This window comes from Pongo pygmaeus, chromosome 10 (assembly GCF_028885625.2).
Source record: "Pongo pygmaeus isolate AG05252 chromosome 10, NHGRI_mPonPyg2-v2.0_pri, whole genome shotgun sequence".
NCBI classification, from domain to species: domain Eukaryota; kingdom Metazoa; phylum Chordata; class Mammalia; order Primates; family Hominidae; genus Pongo; species Pongo pygmaeus.
Window position 1 is genome coordinate 53,422,659 of NC_072383.2, and position 12,193 is coordinate 53,434,851.

Genomic DNA, 12,193 nt, shown 5'->3' on the forward strand with positions numbered 1-12,193 from the left:
TCCAGGTGCTGGGGTGATTACCCTTATCTTGTCTCCCACTAAATCATGGAGGTTTGGGGAGTTCCTTCAGACTCCCAATAAACTTGTTTGTGGAGGCCCGAGGAGTTTCTTCAGACCCACAATAAAACTTGTTTAATCCTAAATGGGTCCTGTTAAGAATTCCTCTGTTATTTTGTCATGCATTAAGGCCCAAGAAAGGCGTAGGCAAAACTCTTGATGGGCTACTGTTACATCCCAGCCTTTGTATGAGGGTACTGGCTTTTAATATTTAACTTAACCACTCAGTCAGTACTGAAACAGTTGTTATGGAGGCCTGCATTAGTGAGACCTGGCCTGCCACAGTTTGGCTGTGTCTCCACCCAAATCTCATTTTGACTTGTAGTTCCCATAATCCCCACATGTTGTGGGAGGGACCTGGTGGGAAGTAATTGAATCACGGGGGCAGTTACCCCCATGCTGCTGTTCTCATGATAGTGAGTGAGTTCTCACAAGATGTGATGGTTTTATAAGTGGCTCTTCCCGCTTTTGCTCATCACTTCTCCTTTTTGCCATCATGTAAAGAAGGACATGTTTGCTTCCCCTTCCACCATGATTATAAGTTTCCTGAGGCCTCCCCAGCCACATGGAACTGTGAGTCAATTAAACCTCTTTCCCTTATAAATTACCCAGTCTTAGTCATTTATAGCAGCATGAGAACGGACTAATACAGATGGAGATAAGGAACTTGTTGGGAACCCAGAGTAAAGGGCACTCTTGCTTTGCAAAGAGACTGGCGGCATTTTGCTGTGGAACTTTGAACTAGAGAGAGATGATTTAGGGTACCTGGCAGAAAAAATCTCTAAAGCAGCAAAGCATTCAAGAGGTAACATGGCATAAAAGTTTGGAAAATGTGCAGCCTGACAATGCAGTAGAAAAGAAAACCCCATTTTCTCGGTAGAAGTTCAAGCCAGCTGCAGAAATTTGCATAAGTAATGGGGAGTCAAATGCTAATCACTAAGACAGTGGGGAAAATACCTTCAGGGCATGTCAGAGATTTTCACAGCAGCCCCTCCCATCACAGGGCCCCAGGCCTAGGAGGAAAAAAAAATGGTGTCTTGGGTTGGGTCCAGGGCCCCCTGGCTATGTGCAGCCTCAGGACTTGGTGCCCTGTGTCCCAGCTGCTCCAGTCATGGCTGGGGCCGAGGTACAGCTCAGGCCATGGCTTCAGAAGGTGCAAGCCCCAAGCCTTGGCAGCTTCCACTTGGTGTTGAGCCTGCGGGTGCACAGAAGTCAAGAACTGAGGTTTGGGAGCCTCCACCTAGATTTCAGAGGATGTATGGAAATGCCTGGATGCCCAGGCAGAAGTTTGCTGCAGGGGCAGAGCTCTCATGGAGAATCTCTGCTACAGCAGTGCAGAAGAGAAATGTGGGGTTGGAGCCCACACACAGATTCCCCACTGGGGCACTGTCTAGTGGAGCTGTGAGAAAAAGACCACCATCCTCCAGACACCAAGATGGTAGACCCACTGACAGCTTTTCCACCCTTGCACCTGGAAAAGCCACAGACACTCAACACCAGCCATTAAAGCAGCTGGGAGGGGGGCTGTACCCTGCAAAGCCATGGGGATGGAGCTGCCCAAGGCCGTGGGAGCCCACCTCTTGCATCAGTGTGGCCTGGGTGTGATACATAAAGTCAAAGGAGGTCATTTTGGAAATTTAAAGCTTAGTGACTGCCCTATTGGATTTCAGACTTGCATGGGTCCTGTAGCCCCTTTGTTTTGGCCAATTTCTCCCATTTGGAATGGGTGTGTTTACTCAATGCCTGTACCCCCATTTTTCTAGGAAGTAACTAACTTGCTTTTGATTTTACAGGCTCATAGGCAGAAAGGACTTGCGTTGTCTCAGATAAGACTTTGGACTTGGACTTTTGGGTTAATGCTGAAATGAGCCAAGACTTTGGGGGGCTATTGGAAAGGCATGATTGTGTTTTGGAATGTGAGGACACAAGATTTGGGAGGGGCCAGGAGTGGAACAATATGGTTTGGCCATGTCCCCACCCAAATCTCATCTTGATTGTAGTTCCCATAATCACCACGTGTGGTGGGAGGGACCCGATGGGAGGTAATTGAATCATGGGGGCAGTTTCCTCCATGCTACTCTCATGATAGTAAGTTTTCACAAGAGCTGGTGGTTTTATAAGGGGATTCCCCCTTTACTCAGCACTCATTCTCTCTCCTGCCACCCTGTGAAGAGGTGTCTTCCACCATGATTGTAAGTTTCCTGAGACCTCTCCAGCCATGCTGAACTGTGAATGAATTAAACCTCTTTCCTTTATAAATTACCCCGTCTCAGGTATGGCTTTATTTTCAGTGTGAGAACACAGTAATACATTATGTATGTTACTTAACCAAGAAAGAAGTTTTCTTCATTGTCACAGATTCATATCCTCATAGTGTTCTTTGGAGATACTTCTAATACAAGGCAGTCTCTTGTTTGTTTGGGTTATTTTTCTTTCCTAGGTTGCAAAAGTGTGTTAAAAACTCCAAAAATATGTAAATATGTAATATATAAATAATATATAAATAAAATATCTAAAAATATGTAAATATTAAAAAATGTAGATAGCTTGCCCTCAAGGAGGGAAGACCTAACCCCCTACTCCTTAAGTGTGGGCTACAGATAGTGACTTTCTAGAAAGGAGAGGAAAAGAACAACTTTACCATACAGGAACTTGACAAACACACCACTTCAGGCAGGTGACTACGGTCAACATTGACAGGGACAGCCCCTTATAAAACCACCAGATCCTGTGATTACTTACTATCATGAGAATAGCATGGGGGAAACCGCTCCCATGATTCAATTACCTCCCACAGGGTCCCTCCCACCACACGTGGTGATTATGGGAACTAGAATTCAAGATGAGATTTGGGTGGGGACACAGCCAAACCACATCATTCCACCCCAGCCCCTCCCAAATCTCATGTCCTCACATTTCCTCTATGGCCTTCCTCCCAAAATCCATAACCCCAGACTAATCATGATAAAAACATCAGATAAAGTGGAATAACTGGGCCGGGCATGGTGGCTCACGCCTGTAATCCCAGCACTTTGACCGAAGTGGGTGGATCATGAGGTCAGGAGATCAAGACCATCCTGGCTAACACGGTGAAACCTCGTCTCTACTAAAAATACAAAAAAAATTAGCTGGGCTTGGTGGCCGGCACCTGTAGTCCCAGCTACTCGGGAGGCTGAGGCAGGAGAATGGCATGAACCCAGGAGGCGGAGTTTGCAGTGAGCTGAGATTGCACCACTGCACTCCAGCCTGGGTGACAGAGTGAGACTCCATCTCAAAAAAAAAAAAGAAAATTTCAGTAATAGGGCATCCTAAAAACATCTAACTACTCTACTCCTTGAAATTGTCGAGATCATCAAAAACAAGGAAAGTCTGAGAAATTAGGGAGACATGACAACTGGATGTAATATGTTATCCTGGATGGAGTCCTGAAACAAAAAACAAAAAGGACTTTAAATGAAAACTAAAAAAATCTGACTAAAGTACAGACTTGAATTAATAATAATGTGTCAATATTGATTCATTAATTGTGAAAAATGTACCTACTAATTTAAGACAATAATAAAGGAAACTGGGTGTGGAGTATATGGGAATCGTATGTACTATCTTAGCAATTTTTCTGTAAATTCAAAACTATTCTAAAATGAAGTGTTATTCTTTAAAAGTTTTTTGACATAGAAGTTTATAATATATTGCTAAATGATAAAAAAGGTTAAAAATATTAAATTTTCAATAAAATATGTATTCAGATCAATACACGACAGATAGATACATACACATCTCGATAAAATATGTATCTAGATATATAAAATATATGTATCTAGATATATAAAATATATGTATTCATATCAATAGATGATAGATAGACACATACATACCAAAGTATTAACAATGATAAGCTCCAAGTGGAATGGATTTGGGTGTTCATTATGTTGTTTTGGTTTTATATTTTTATATTTGAGATCCACTAATCATACAATAGGAAAAAATAGCATATAAAACATTTAAACAAAATGATGGAATGTTTTAATTTATTTTGTTTTTTTAAGAAAGGATATATATATATATATATATATTTTTTTTTTTTTTTTTTTTTTAAGTGGGCTCTGGGAACAGTGTTAGTCCATTAGGGCCTTCAGTGTCCTGGTGGTGATTTTGTCCTTCTCAATGATGTGGGCAATGACTCCCACGCCTGACACGGCATCCCAGTCCACAGCATTCAGCATGGCTTGGAAGGTGGTTTCAAACAGCTGTTCTGGATCCATGTTGGACTTCCAGAGGGACTCACACATTTCATACATTTGTTCTGCACAGGTGCCACCGACCATAAAGTCTTCAGTCACCATGGGGCAGCCAATGAGGTCTAGAGAGCAAATAAAGGGCTTAAAGGTCTTCAGGTCCAACCCAGCAATGACTGGCTCAGTATAGTAGGGGCCAAACGTTTCTCAGACAAGAGGCCTTGGCCACCATGCTCATCAGGTATAAGATTTGACTTCCCACCTTCCTTCAACTCAGACAGGTTCAGCCGGAACTTGAGGCACTAGACAACTGTCTGGATGTCAGTGACGAGCCGGGCCAGACGGATATACAGCCCGTCACCCATGGGAAAGATCTGGAAGTCCGCGGTAACCATTTGGGCCTGGATCCCGAAGAGCCTGTCTGCAGCTATAGCCAAACAGCTCTTCTCCTTCATGGCCATGACGGCCCCTTGGTTATGAGACATAATAGACATAATTGTGGTGTACTAGGAACCCTCCATCACCAGCGCAATTCGGTAAACTGGGTCTAGCCTTCCCTTATTTTGACATTTTTAACGCCTATTTTTAACCAATTGTGCCTACTTTATGCCTTTAGAAATGTTTTATCAATAGTTTTATTTTGTAGTCCGGCTGTGGTGGCTCACGCCTGTAATCCCAGCACTTTGAGAGGCCTAGGTGGGAGGACGGCTTGAGCCCAGGAGTTCAAAACCAGCCTGAGCGCCGGGCGCGGTGGCTCAGGCCTGTAATCCCAGCACTTTGGGAGGCTAAGGCAGGCGGATCACGAGGTCAGGAGATCGAGACCATCCTGGCTAACATGGTGAAACCCCGTCTCTACCAAATACACACCAAAAAAAAAATTAGCCGGGCGTGGTGGCGGGCGCCTGTAGTCCCAGCTCCTCGGGAGGCTGAGGCAGGAGAATGGTGTGAACCTGGGAGGTGGAGCTTGCCGTGAGCCGAGATCGCGCCACTGCACTCCAGCCTGGACGACAGGGCGAGACTCCATCTCAAAAAAAAAAAGAAAGAAAAAAAAAAAAAAACAGCCTGAGCAACATAGGGAACCCTGCCCCCCACCCGCCGCCGTCTCTACGAAAAAATACAAAAATTAGCTGGGTCGAGTGGCAGCACCTGTGGTCCCAGCTACTCGGGAGGCTGAGGTGAGAGAATCGCTTGAACCCAGGAGGTGGACGTTGCAGTGAGCTGAGATCGCGCCACTGCACTCCAGCCCATGCGACAGAGCCAAACACTGCCTCAAAAAAAAAGGAATTTGATCAATAGTGAATGTTTCCCAATTGTCAGTGCCTTTTTTTTTTTTCTTTTTTTTGAGACAAAATCTCACTCTGTCTCCAGGCTGGAGTGCAGTGGCGTGATATCCACTCACTGCAGCCTCCACCTCCCGGATTCAAGCAATTCTCCTGCCTCAGCCTCCTGAGTAGCTGGGACCACAGGTTCACGTCACCACGCCCAGCTAATTTTTGTTATTTTAGTAGGGACAGGGTTTCACCATGTTGGCCAGGATGGTCTCAGACTCCTGACCTCGTAATCCGCCCGCCTTGGCCTCCCAAAATGCTGGGATTACAGGCGTGAGCCGCCGCGCCCGGCCGTCAGTGCACATTTTTTTAATGCATGCCTAGTAGAAAGGCTACAAGCCAAACACAGAGTGCTAAGTACTTACATTGTTTCCAGCTTTATGATGTTCAAAATTTCTGAAATTTCTGGTTAAGGTGAGTCAAAAATAAAAATAAGAAGGAGTAGAGTCTGAAAATGGACCAAAAATTGAAGTTTTGTTTGCTTTTCCCAAAAATCTGCTGCTCTGGAGCCGGTTCAAATGGGGTCATATCGCCCCCGTGTGGTAAATCTCTGAACAGCCATGTTCAACAAGGTGTCCCCCTTCCCTGAGCTGCCTGGGAGACGGTAAAGGGGGTCTTGAACATCTTCTACTGGTCCAAACCCCTCATTCTGCACAGGAGGACGATGAAGTCGATAAGAACTCATTTAGTTTACCCAAGATTAATTAGTGAATTAATGACTGAGCTAAGATCAGTAATCATATATATCATGTATAGGACACGGCCCTGTTACATAAATCACCACCTGATACAAAGTTTAAATAATCCCACTCTACTGATGAGGAAACTGGGGTGAGAGAAATGAAGTTCCTTGTTCGAGGTCACACAGCCCTACAGCAACAGAGCCAGGCCCAAACTTAGTCTATCTGCCCCCTAAGCCAGTGGAACTAGACACTATAAACCCAGCCTCCAAACACAATGTCCATCCCACCTGTCTCTGTAACGTGTCTGCATCTGGATCACAGAAAGAAGATGCCTTGGAGATATATGCTCTTATTCCATCATGTGGCAGAAGAGGAAAGAAAGGCAGAGAAGAATATGATTTATCCACAGTCACTAAGGGTCAGAGCTGGGGCTTGATCCCATGACTCCAGGATACTGGTCTAATGCTGTCTCTAGGACTGTTCCACCAGCCCATCTACTGCAAGTCTATGTGTGGATGTGTGCCTTGTGTTGAATGTGTCAAGGTCCGTTTGTGTGTGTGTGTGTGTGCGTGTGTGTGTGTACGCATGCACGCAGGACAATCCTACCCACAGAAAGAGTAGCCGGGAAAGCCCAGAGTAATCCCCACCAGTAAAGGTAGCTTTTCCAATCAGCACCTGTTCCATGCATGGCAGAGCCATGAAGTCAGAGACAGGGGTCAAAGTTCAGGGGAAGGAAGGGGCTATTGGTGATGTAAGGTACCACAAATGGGCCCCTGAGAGACTGAGGGTGCTTCCATGGGTGCAAGATCCCAGAGACTTAAGTCACTGAAGTCTAGAGTGCAAAGCTCAGAGGGTCATATAGGCCACCATGGGATCAGACATTGTACAAATAGGAAGAGTTGAAGCCACAAGCCTGCCTTCCCCAAGACAGAAGCTTCTTCCATGCTCCTGCCTCAGCAGCAGAACTCAGTGTCTCTACATGGATCCTGGGGGAGGAACAGGCACATTGAGATAGGGGGCAAAGATGGTGCAAGAAGTGGCCCTGGCAGGAGAGTGTCAAGCATGGCCAGAGATAGGGGCAGAATTTCCCTGATGCCCCCATGGCAGGGGCTCCCTAAGTGACAATGAGCTCAAGCCAGAGTACCTAAGGGCAAGGTGTGAGGCAGCACAAGACAGAGGCCACAGGTCCTGTGAAAATGTATACCCATGCACAAGACAGTCCACTCTCACTCCAAATGGGACGCCCTCCAAATGGAGAAGGAAGGAATGAAGGAAGTTAAGGGGAGGGAAAATGAACTGAAGAATAACATGAACATAAGAGAAAGGAGACCATGACCACAGAGGTCTACAAAGAAAAAACAAAAAGAAAGGGGATCAGTGGCTGTTGGCCAACCCAAAAAAGTTAGAAGGTGAAACTGGCCTCAAGTTGTAGCTGAAGACATTGCAATTAGACCCAAGAAATTAGAATTGTAGTGATTTCTTCCCTAGAGACCATGAAAACAGATGAGGGAATAGAGTTGCTAGGAGAGGGGGCCCCAAGGTGGGCAGCACTGGGTGGTGTATTCCCACATAAGTCTGGGGAAGCCATTTACCCTGAGCCCTGCAACTTCTTGACTCTCCTGGGCCAAATTCTGGGGTGGGAGAGCAATTATTTGTTTGGTTTTGGTTTTTTTTCTTGCAGAAAATGTGTGAGCAAAGATCTTACCTGTGCTAAGAGCTCCTGAGAGAGTACTTGGGACGGGGGACTGGCCTCTGTAAACCCCTGAGATCCTTTTTACTCTACAAGTCTAAGCAGTAAACTGTCTACATCCAAATGCAACGTAATGATTAACAAATACTTTCTCCCTACAGCTGCTGGGTAAGTTTTAATTAATTCCCTGGGGTCAGTCAAGTCTCTGTTTTCCTGAGGCCTGCTCCCCAGTTCCACAGCACCCAGTGCCTCTGCCACAGTCATTTCCTGCTCCAAATAGGACCATCTCCATGAAGCACAACTGTAATCACAGCCATAATAATTCCACAATTATTTTTGTCCCTCAACATTTAAAAAAAGAAAAGATTTGCAGCCTAGCAATGAATAGAGCACTTGTGCAATTTCATTGCATCATCTCATTTGGTATTCACATCAACCCCAGAGATAAACCTAGCAGGTATTCATTAATACTCTTGTTTAGTGATAGGAAATTAAGGAGCCAGGTGACTCCTTAGTCACCGGGCCAAAGTCACTTGGCCAACAAGAGCAGAACTCGGACATGAAACCTAGAAGCCTAATCCCCAGCTCCCAGTCCAGGATGCTCCCTAATATACCACCCAGTCCTGCTCACCTGAGAGCCCCCTCTCCTACCAGCTCTGTTCCCACATCTGTTACTTGTCCTCTGAAAGCCCAGCTTTTTCCACCACTAAAAGGCTGCAGTGTCCTGCACAGCAACCCAAAAACAGCTGATCTCCTCTAGGAACCCCCTACCTCCTCATACCCTGACTCCTCAGCACCCGCCCAGGCTCCTGGAGTGGGAAGTACACTCTATGGGGAGGTCACTGTTCCCTGCCCACAGACCTCACTATGCCTCTGTTATACCACCCACAACTCTTCCCGCCACTCCCGTCTCACAGCTAAGGAGAGACCCACTGCTTATGTTTATTTTTTCAGAGTCCTGTTGCACAGCATAAATAGCTTACCAAGACATGTAAAACACCACGAGATGGCAGATATTAAAACTAGGAACAAATAAATACAAAGAAAAAAAAGACTTTAAAAAAGAAAAATGGAAATAGGGATCTAAAATCGAACCAGGAATGAAACTTAAAAATATGAAACACCAGATCTGTACCCTTCCTAAGGGTGAGCCACAAGTCTGACTCAAAACTGTTCAGCAGCCAACCCAAAAAGGAAAGTCTGGTCCGTTCTGAAGTTCACAGTGTCCATGAGATGAAACAGACAGGTGACGCAGGGAAGCACAACTATTCTTGGAACTGAGACCAGACAAAATTTCTCCCAAGGACACTCCTAGAGAGATGACCATGGTTCACAGCCTTACCTTTGCCCTGACAGTGAGTTTCCTGGGATGGATTCTAAGAGCCACCCTCGACACAGGGGAGGCCCTGGCACTGAGGGACCTCTGTGGTTGTGGGAGAGAGAGGGTGCACCATTACCCTGCTCTTTCCCGATGAGTTTGATGTAAGGCAGGACTGTTCAACCTTGCTACTAGTGACATTAAGACCAGATAATTCTTTGTTGTGGGGGCTGTTCTGTGCATTGTAGGATGTTTAGCAGCATTCCTGGCCTCTGCCCACTAGATGCCAGTAGCACCCTTCCCTTCAATTGTGATACCACAATGTCCCCAGCTATGGCCAAATGTCCCCTGAAAGACAAAATTGCCCCCAGTTGAGAACCAATGACCCAAGAGTAGAAATCATTTCTCCTATTTTCCTTTTAACATAGAAAGGCAAAGAAGGAACATCTAGTTTTGTTTCTATTCTGTTACAGGTTTATTGAGGTATAATTTATATACCATAAAATCCACTCATTTAACATATACAATTTAGTGGTTTTTACGATAGACACAGGATTATGCAACCATCATCACTGATTTTAGAACACTTTATCAATCCAAAAAGTAACTCTGTACCCCTTAGCAATCACTCCTCATTCTTCCTTCTTCCCAACCCCCAGCAATCACTACCATATGGTCTCTCTATGGATTTGCCTATTCTGGACATTTTATACAAATAGAATCATGCAATGTGTGATCTTTTGTGACTGGCTTTTTCATTCAGCTTGATGTTTTCAAGGTTCATCAATGCTGTAGCATGTTTTAATACTTCAATCCATTTATTGACAAATAATATTCCATCGTATGGATATATTATTTTATTTATCCATTCTTCATCGTATAGACATTTGTGTTGTGTAAACTTTGGGACCATTATGCATAATTCTATTCTGAATGCTCGTGAACAGGTTTTTGTGCAGACACATGTTTTCAGCTTTCTTGCGTGTGTACCTAGGAACTGAATTGTTGGGTCAGGTGGTAACTCTATGTTTAATATTTTGAGAAACTGCTAAACAGTTTTCCAAAATGGCTGCATCATTTTATATTCTCACCAGCAATGAATGAGGGTTCCAATTTCTCCAGATCTTCATCAACACTTGTTATTGTCTTTATCTTAGCCATCCTATTGGGAGTGAATTGGTATCTCCTTGTGGTTTTGATTTCCATTTCCCAATGGCTAACGATGTTGAGCATCTTTCATGTCCTTATTGGCCATTTGTATATCTTCTTCGGAGAGGTGTCTGTTCAAATCCTTTTTTCATTTTTTGATTGGGTTTTTCGACTCTTTGTTGTTGAGTTATAAGACTGGTTTATGTATTCTGGATACAAGGCTCTTACTAGATACAATTTGCAAATATGTTCTCTTATTCCATGGATTATCTTTTTACTTTGTTGATGGTATCCTTAGAAACACAAAAGGTTTTTTTGTGGGTTTTGTTTTTTGGTTTTTTTGAGACAGAGTCTCACTCTGTCCTCAGGCTGCAGTGCAGTGGCACAATCTTGGCTCACTCCAACCTCTTGGCTGGGTACGGTGGCTCACGCCTATAATCCCAGCACTTTGGGAGGCCAAAGTAGGTGGATCACTTGAGGCCAGGAGTTCAAGACCAGCCTAGCCAATGTGGCAAAACCCGTCTCTACTAAAAATACAAAAATTAGCAGGGCGTGGTGGTGCACACCTGTAGTCCCAGCTACCTGGGGGGCTGAGGTGAGAGGATCACTTGAATACAGAAGGTTGCAGTGAACCAAGATTGCACCACTGCACTCCAGCCTGGGTGATGGAGTGAGGCTGTGTCAAAAAAAAGAAAAGAAAGAAAGAAAAAAGAAAGAAAGAAACAAAGAAAGAAAGAAAATAGAAAATAGAAAAACAATAGAGAAAAATCAACAAAATGAAAAGTTAGTTCTTTGAAAACATTAGCAAAGTTGACAAACTCTTAACTAGACTGACAAAGAAAAAAAGAGAAAGAGTCAAATTACTTAAATCAGGAATGAAAGAGGGGACATCACTACTGATCTTACAGAAATAAAGAGGATTATAAGGAAATATTGTCTGTCTAGTAAGTCCAACATCTGAGCTTTCTCAGAGAAACAAGCCTATTGATTGCTTTCTTTCTTTGTTTTTTTTTTTTTTTTTTTTGGAGACAGAGTCCCACTGTGTCTCCCAGGCTGGAGTGCAGTGGCAGGATCTTGGCTCACTGCAACCTCTGCCTCCGGGGTTCAAGTGATTCTCTTGCCTCAGCCTCCTGAGTAGCTGGGATTACAGGCACATGCCACCATACTCGGCTGATTTTTTTCTATTTTTAGTAGAGACTGGATTTCGCCACATTGGCCAGGCTGGTCTCAAACTCCTGACCACAGGTGATCCACCTGCCTCAGCCTCCCAAAGTGCTGGGATTACAGGTGTGAGCCACCGCGCCTGGCCAACATTTTATTTTTTAATCATACTGTAGTATCTTTGACTAAATGCAAAGACCTTTCCAACATGTCACCTAGAGACCATTTTACCCACTGCTCTGTTTGACCATCAATCAGTCTCTTGTCCCTCTCTTTGACAATGGTAAGGTGGATACATTTTCCTTGGGGAAGAGAAATCTATGTGTTGCCTTTGCCAATAACAAAAATGTTGGAGAGCTGGGTGGCAAAGCTGTTGCCACTGGCATCTTTCACAGGTACCACAATATTTTAAGTAATACACTGTGGCAACTTCAGAAATCAGATTCCTACTGCCTCAGGAGTTTTTGTTGTTGCCGTTTGTTGTGGCTGCTGCTACTGCTATTGCTGCTCTCGTGTGTGTGTTTGTTTAGTGACTTTCCTGGACTAAGGCTGTAAATTGCATATTCTTTGTC

General features: G+C 44.4%; 1 pseudogene; it reads right to left on the minus strand.

Annotated features, from left to right (window-relative positions):
• Positions 1 to 4,172: 4,172 nt before the first annotated feature.
• LOC129010589 (proteasome subunit beta type-3-like) lies at positions 4,173 to 4,786 on the minus strand (annotated as a pseudogene).
• Positions 4,787 to 12,193: the final 7,407 nt, after the last annotated feature.